Here is a 7,675-nt window from a genome sequence, read left to right as displayed (position 1 = left end):
CTAGGGTCCTCCTAGGCTGGCTTACACCTCATTATCAAATAACTCTCTTATGGCCTCGGCCCTTCCTCACCAATACCCAAGTTATGAAAACACATGATTGCTAATCGACGGGAGCTTTAACAATGTGAGCTCGTGACCATGAGCCTCAGCTATCTAGATAGATTAATGACTCTGTAGAGTTTGTACACTTTACCCATGCGTTCGATCATCCCAGACCTTAGCTTTAGGCGGTACTAACCTACGAGATTCATACCCGCTCGCATCTATCTCTAGACGACACTCCCTAGGTCCATCTACGGATATATTGGGATCTAAACAAGCGCTACTTTCATCCGCCATGCGGATATCATCTTGGGAAAGTGCGCACAATGCAAATATATCACCAAACATGGTCTCCGACCCTCTCATAGTCAACCCGTGTTGACCATACATGGCACTATGCGAAGGTCCTACTCCAGCATACCTGTTGCCCCGCGTGGCCCCTTGGGATGGATTTCTAGGTTCAGCTAGCTGGGTGTAAATCAAGACCTCACATAAACAGGCACTCCTGAAGGCTTACCTTTTTGGCACGCATGGTTACACGTTTCACTAGAAAGACTTGTCTGTGAACTAGTCTTTATGTGACAGAAGTAAGCTTTGGGATAGAAACCTCCACCGAGGCTGCCCCCTTACTTCCATGTCCTATTCTTAATGGTTACTAACTCTTTAGTTGGTTCATTTTGGGGTTTTCCATAAAAACCATTGTATTTGTAATGTTCCTAAGAACTCTATTTCTAAATGACTCATGATCATCGATCTAGTTAGGATTTCTGGTTAGAAATGGCTTCAAGTCAAGGAAAGAATAAGAAATAGAGGTGGGTTGCCCTTAGGGTTTTTGAAAAGCATGGATGTCAGGTTATATTCTTGGTTTATTTTAATCATTAGAAAAACAGGACAAAATATGATCAAGAAGGTTGGTGCTAGGACTTGCCTTCATCGATGATCCTTATAAGCTTCCTAGGTTGACCAAGGCCTTGGTTTCTCGCCTTCTAGATCTTCAACTTTTCGTTAGAGCCTAGTCAGGCTAACATGACTTAGGTCTTCTGAATGGTCAGACCTTTAGCTTTATTCCTTCTGGATCCTTGGCTTTGTTGACAGCAATTAGCACATCAATTTATAAATCACAAGCGCACGGATCAATTGTAGCTCTTCCCTTAGAGTAATCTTCCAAGGTTTATCAATCCGTGGAACAAGTGGATTTACACGCTTAACTAAGCACTAATCTATGTAACCGAAGGTTCTTTTTATATGATAAGATTGATCTAACAAAAGAACTAGTAACTTAGATTAAAGCATATAGAGAGTATGAATGTAAACAAGATAGATAAAATGCTTGTCCTAGGGATCTAGGATCACTTGTAGATGTAATCACCATGCATGAAAGAACTGGATCTAAGTGTTATTGTAAGTGGATGTGAACCATGCCCAACACTTTCCATATCACACGTTGTCCCTACATGAGGGTACTCAAATATTGAACGATAAGAACATGGCTTGATGCTCATTCTAGGTAAGCAAATAAACAACCTAAAGTAGCGTTGGCTAGCCAGTACATGAAAGAGCATCATCAAGATATGATAAATAACAAATAGATCTTAAACAAGAGGTTCAGCAATTACAAATCAAGATCTCCATACAACCCCGAGGACAAACAGAAACTTTACCCCGTGATCTTACACATGTTGACAAAATTATGGGTAAAGATCACCCTGTCGATCAACTAGACTGAAAATAATGACGAACATGAGCAGAAAAGCCCCAGGCCGATTGGCCTAGGCACCTCCAAGCTGATCGTCTTAGGAGGTTGCTTCCTCCTCTGGTGCTCCACTTCACGTGACTTCTCATAGATCCAATCTTCTCTCCATTTTTTCTCCTTGTGGCAACGGTGGATGGTGTTTACGTGGTATTTTCTCCTCTCTCTCTCTCTCTCTCTCTCTAACTCTTTCTTCCATGAAGTTCATGAGGCAGTATTTATAGTCTCCCATAGGCGGTGTCTCTAAGTCAATGTCGGTGAAAAAACCCTAGACATTATCGTAGACTCCACGCTGAAGAAATGGGAGGTTGATCGGGCCCTGTAACGGGCTAGGCTGATTGGCCCAGAGGGTCCCAGGTTGATTGTCCTTGGCCCTTCCTGGCCCGTCTAGTCCTCTCCTTCATCATGCTGGCTTCCCTTGACGATCCATGTTCAAATATCCATTAAGCTCTTTATGCAAACCCCCTTAATTATGTCGTATTTCCTATCATAATGCAATATACTCCTGAATACAACACATACACAATAATGGGGTTATTTTAGGTGCCAAGTGGTGGGCTAGTATGAGATTAAGCATGAAAACACTAGTTAAAAAGCACTAAAAGTGTGTCAATAATAAGCGTCAACAGGCTTCCAGCCAGATCTTGGTTGGATCCTCGATTTGAACAAGCGTACAAACATACAATCAATTCTAGTAATCAATAATTAAGGAAATTGAAGGAAAATCGATGATGGGCATTTTGGGAACTATATGATTTCTAAATGATAGCTCCCGGATCATTGGTGAACGATTCATTAATTATTTAGAAATATTTCTAAATAACCAATGGATAGGATAGTTGAATTTCTAAGAGAATTCTAAGAAATTAAAAATGGAGTCCCGCCGGGTTTTGGGTTTTGGGGTAGACTAGTGAGGGGACCTCCCACCGGGAGTCCCGCTGATCACCTGTATTTGTCCCTAGATCAGTAGGCTAATACAGTTACCACCACAGTTTAGTATTTTAAGCAATAAAAGGCGTATAATTTAAGAAAAGAAAGGTTTTCACCTTAGCACAGCGAAGGGAAGCGCAGGTGCCCATCCACTAATAAGATGGTGTAAAACACCTGGACACCTATATGATGAAAGCAAGGCTGAGTACACTTATGGTTGGTACTCAGCAAATCCCAACCTTAACTAGTATATTATATGCAATATGGGAGGTGGCCAAAGAGTATGGTTGAGGGGCAAAACCTATGCCTAAAGCATCTTGCATATGCAAAGTGCATTTAAAAAGGTGAGTTTTATAAAGACTCTCTAAGAGGTTATTATTATATTATATTATATAATGAAAGTTGTGATCTTGGAGGGGGAAACTGCCTCCCTGTTGACGGCAGTTCGCACGCTAATTTGTGAACCACAAGCGCACATATCAGTTGTAGCTCTTCCCTCAAAGTACTCCCCCAAGGTTTATCAATCCATGGAACAAGTGGATTTGCACACTTAACTAGGTATTAATCTAAGTAACCAAAAGCACTTGCATGAGATTGACCTAACTAATCTAAGCAATCTAGATCAAAGCAGGTAGAGAGAGTAAAGGTGTGCACAAGATAGATAAAACGTTTGTCCTAGGGATCTAGGATCACTTGCAGATGCAATCACCAATAGTTAACAAAACATATCTAAGTGTTATCATTAGTGGATGTGAACTCATCCCAACACTTTCCCTCCCGCATACTAGTCACTACACAGGGGTACTCAACTATCAAACAAAGAACACGGCAAGATGATTGTTCTAGGAAAGCAAAGATGCAACCCAAAGTAGCGCTGGCTAGCCATTCATGAAAGTACATCATCAAGATATGAAAGATAACAGATTGATCTCATAAAGAGGTTCGTGATTATAAATCAAGATCTCCATACAACCCCAAAGACAAACAGAGACTTTACCCCGATGATCTTATACATGTTGATGAATTTTAGGGTAAAGGATGCCCTGTAGATCAACTAGACCAAAGATGACAATGAACGGGGGTAGGACAGACCCAGGCCGATCGGCCTGGGCACCTCTGAGCCGATCGGCTCAGGGGGTTTTCACCTCCCCTAGTGCTCCTCTTTGTGTGGTCTCCTCTTGATCCAATCTTTTCTTCATTTTTCCTACTTGTGGCGGTGGTGGGTGGTACTTTCATGGTGATCTCCTCCCTCCCTCCATTTCTCTCTTCCTTGATCCAATGGGTTTGTATTTATAGTCCCTTGTAGGTGGTGGCTCTGGGTCAATGTCCGTGAAAAAACCCTAGAGGATGTCGTGGACGTCACGCTGAAGAAACGGGGGCTCGATTGGGCCTAGGATTGGGCTAGGCCGATCGGCCTAGAGGGTCCTAGGCCGATCAGCCTGGGCCCTTTCTGGCCCTCCTGGTCCTCTCCTTCCTCATGCTGGCTCCCCTCAATGACCCATGTCCAAATATTCATTTACCTCCTTGTGAAACCCCCCTTCACTATGTCACATTTCCTGCCAAAACACAACATGCTCCAAAATACAATGTGTATGCAATAATGGGGTTATTTCACATACCAAGTGGTGACTTAGTGTAAGAATAAGCATGAAAAAACTAGTTAAACAACACTAAAAGTGTGTAGATAACGAGCATCAACACTCCCTTATCAGTCCCCATTTTTTAATTCTGGAATCTGGTCCACGACCTTCATTCGGCATTTTTGTCACACTAATTCCCACCCAAAGATTAATCATGGGGGCTTTAACAAAGTAGGCTCGTAACCATGACCCTTGCCTATCGATAGATCAAAACTCTACACAGAGGTGTACACATCCATATGTTCGATTAGCCTATACCTTGTTCCTAGGTGGTACTAACCTACGAGATCCATGCCCACCCGCGTCTAGCTCTAGACAGCATTCCCTAGGTCCATCTACAGATATACTAGGGTCTAAACAAGGGTCACTAACCATCCGCTACGTGGATCCAATCTCAGCAAACGTGCACAAATATATAAAGCAGGGCCTCTGACCCTCCAAACAGTCAACCCATGCCGACTGGACCTGGGACTATGAGAAGGTCCTGCTCCAGCATACCCGTTTCTCACCTTGGCCCCTTGGGATGGATGACTAGGTTCAGCTTGCAATGTTTGAATCAAGGCCTCACATGGACAAGCACCCCCGAAGGCTGTTTTGGCACGTATGGCAGTACGTGTCACAAGAAAGACTCGCCCAATGAACCGGTCCTTACATGATCAGGATAAGCGTCAGGGTAGTATGTCCTCCACAGTTGTTGTCCTCTTATCCGTAGGTCCAATATACACCCTAGGGGTTCAATTACTATCATTTTGTAGTTAACTCAAGCATTCCTAAAGGAAAAACCCTTCCTAAGTCTTTTATAAGAACATAAACATTTATGGTGGGGTGTTAGATCCTCGTAGCGAATCCAACCAAGTTTTATTTCTATTTTTAGGGTGTGACTCAACTTGCCTAGCATATCTATTATAGGGAGGGTTGGAGGGAAAAGTAGTTTTCCTAGGGTGGTTTGGCATGTGGCATTTCAATATCAAAAAGGGGAAAGTCTAGCACGTATCCTAGAGGAACAATTTAGAAATTAATGCAATCCATTTAAGTTGGTCATGTTATTACTCTCAAACTCAATGGAATAAAAGATGCGCTAGGAGTTGGGACTTGCCTTCATTGAAAATCCTTAATGTCTTCTAGGGCGGCCAGGGTTCTTGGCTTCGGGTCTTCTGGATCCTTGGCTTTGGGGTGGAGCCTGATTGTCTACCGGCTGATAAAAGTGCATAAAATAACAATCAATAAAATAATACACCAATCAACTCTTAAAAAATAAAACAAAAGAAAAACAATGAGTATTCTGGGAATTACCTTATATTTAAAGGTGAATTCCAGGTTATTCGAAGGATAATTCATTCATTATTTAGAAATGGGTTTCTAAATAATTAATGGGTTGGGTGGCTAGATTTTTAGGAAATTCTAGCGAATTTAATGATTAATTCCCTAGGGTGGTTTTGATTGTGCAGCGCAACGGCTAGGTTTGGACGATAATTGATATTTTGATCGGGCGACATAACGGCTTAGGTGGGTTGGTATTTCAAGTTTTAGATTGGGCAGAATAATGGCAATGCTGGAATGATATTTGGGATTTTGATTGGGTAGCATGACATATGGGTTGGTTTAAGGATCAGGGTTGTAGTCGGGCAGCATTTCGGTTGGAATGGACCTTAGATATGATTTGGGTGCTGGGTGGTGGGTGTAGAAACTTGCACGATGAACTCGGCTTTGTCCCAGGGCTCGGCCCTATGGTGGGTGGAGTTCGGAAAGTTTCTTTTAGGAATAGAACTTGAAAGCTTGCTTAACGAACACCACTTCGACCTGACCTGGTGATAGTCACTTGGCGACAGGTGGGGCTTGGGCAAGATCAAGCAGGTGCGTGGTAGCGATAGGGGTTAGTGGTGATGATAGGATAGCAAGGAACAGCTGGCTGGGTGCTGTTGCAGTCACGGGTAATAGTGGCTAAAGGCCGCACGACGCACTCAGCTTCGACCCTAAGCCTTCGGCCTTACGGCGGATGGAGGCGGTGCGGCATCTTTTCCAATAAAGTTGGGCTCTAAGATCATAGTAAAAGATAGAAGAGGGACCCATATGAGGTGAACTATTGAAAAGAAAGGTATTAATAGAATTGAATGGATTTTTAGTATTTTTAGGAATTTTCTAAGAATTTCTGGAAGAAGTATGGCCCGACCGTGAATTTTTGCATACACGAAAAAGGATTTTCTATTAAAGGAAAGGAAGAGATATTTGAATATTACAAATTTGAGATGAACAGTGGCAAAGGACTACATGGATGGGTTTGGATTATTTTCTAGTATTTTTGGGTTTTTGGAGGATTTTTGGAGGTGGTTAAGGGCCTGAAGTAAGTTTTGGGGTGTACTAAACTGGGTACGTGTAGCAATTTTCTTTCTACCGGCACAAGCACCAGGGCTGGCCTCAATACTGTGTTGTGGACCTGGCGCATGGGCTGGTGGACCAGGGGGTGCTTGGAGTCTGCAGCCTTCGTGCACCAGGTGCACGTAAGTGGGGGAGGGAGGGGCAGACGGCCCACTCGTCAGGTTAATGGGGTGAGAGAAGGACAGACGGTGGGGGGAGATGGAGGGGACGGTGGTGTACCAGTTCACCGACGGCGTGGTGCGGTGGCATGACGCGACGGCGCCAGGGAAGGAGCTCGCTGGAGTGACGGCTGCGCTGTGGACGACTAGTGGAGGGAGTGGCAGCCTGGGCCGAGTGGGTCGCAGCGTGGTGCTGGGCTGCGTGTGGGCGGTGGGTCGGGCGAGCTAGGCTGTAGGGGAGGCTGTGCTAGGCCACGTGCGTGCGCAAGCTTGTGGTGGCAAGGGAGGAGGCAGGCTGAGCGGAAGGACGGAGTGGGCCGGAATGGAGGTTGTCTCGGCCCGTGACTGTTTAAGGTTTTATCTTTTGTTTGAATGAAGTTTGGGCAAGGATTGGAAATGGATTTCAAAAAAATGAGAATTTGAAGTGTAAATGTTGGATTAGAGGTTTCAAATATTAGGATTTTAGTGAATGGTTTTAATGTTTGAATAAAATTCAAATATTGTTTCCAAGGTTTTTGGAGATGTTTCTTAGTTTGAGAAGGAAAATTTAAGAGGGACTCCTAGAGAAACCAAATGCATCACACATGCAAGTTAAATGCATATTTTGATTTACAAATTAGGTTTTAAATATTTTGGAAAAAGGAGTTTAGTTTGTATTAAGAAAAATTTTAAAAGTACGTATTTTTATATGCTCTAAAAAGCGGGATGTTACAACTAGGGTTTTGGATAGATCCTAAAGAGGATTTGGGTGCTGACTGGCGAGGATTGGATTCAAGACT

This window comes from Setaria viridis, chromosome 3, assembly GCF_005286985.2.
Source record: "Setaria viridis chromosome 3, Setaria_viridis_v4.0, whole genome shotgun sequence".
NCBI classification, from domain to species: domain Eukaryota; kingdom Viridiplantae; phylum Streptophyta; class Magnoliopsida; order Poales; family Poaceae; genus Setaria; species Setaria viridis.
This window is presented reverse-complemented; position numbering follows the sequence as displayed.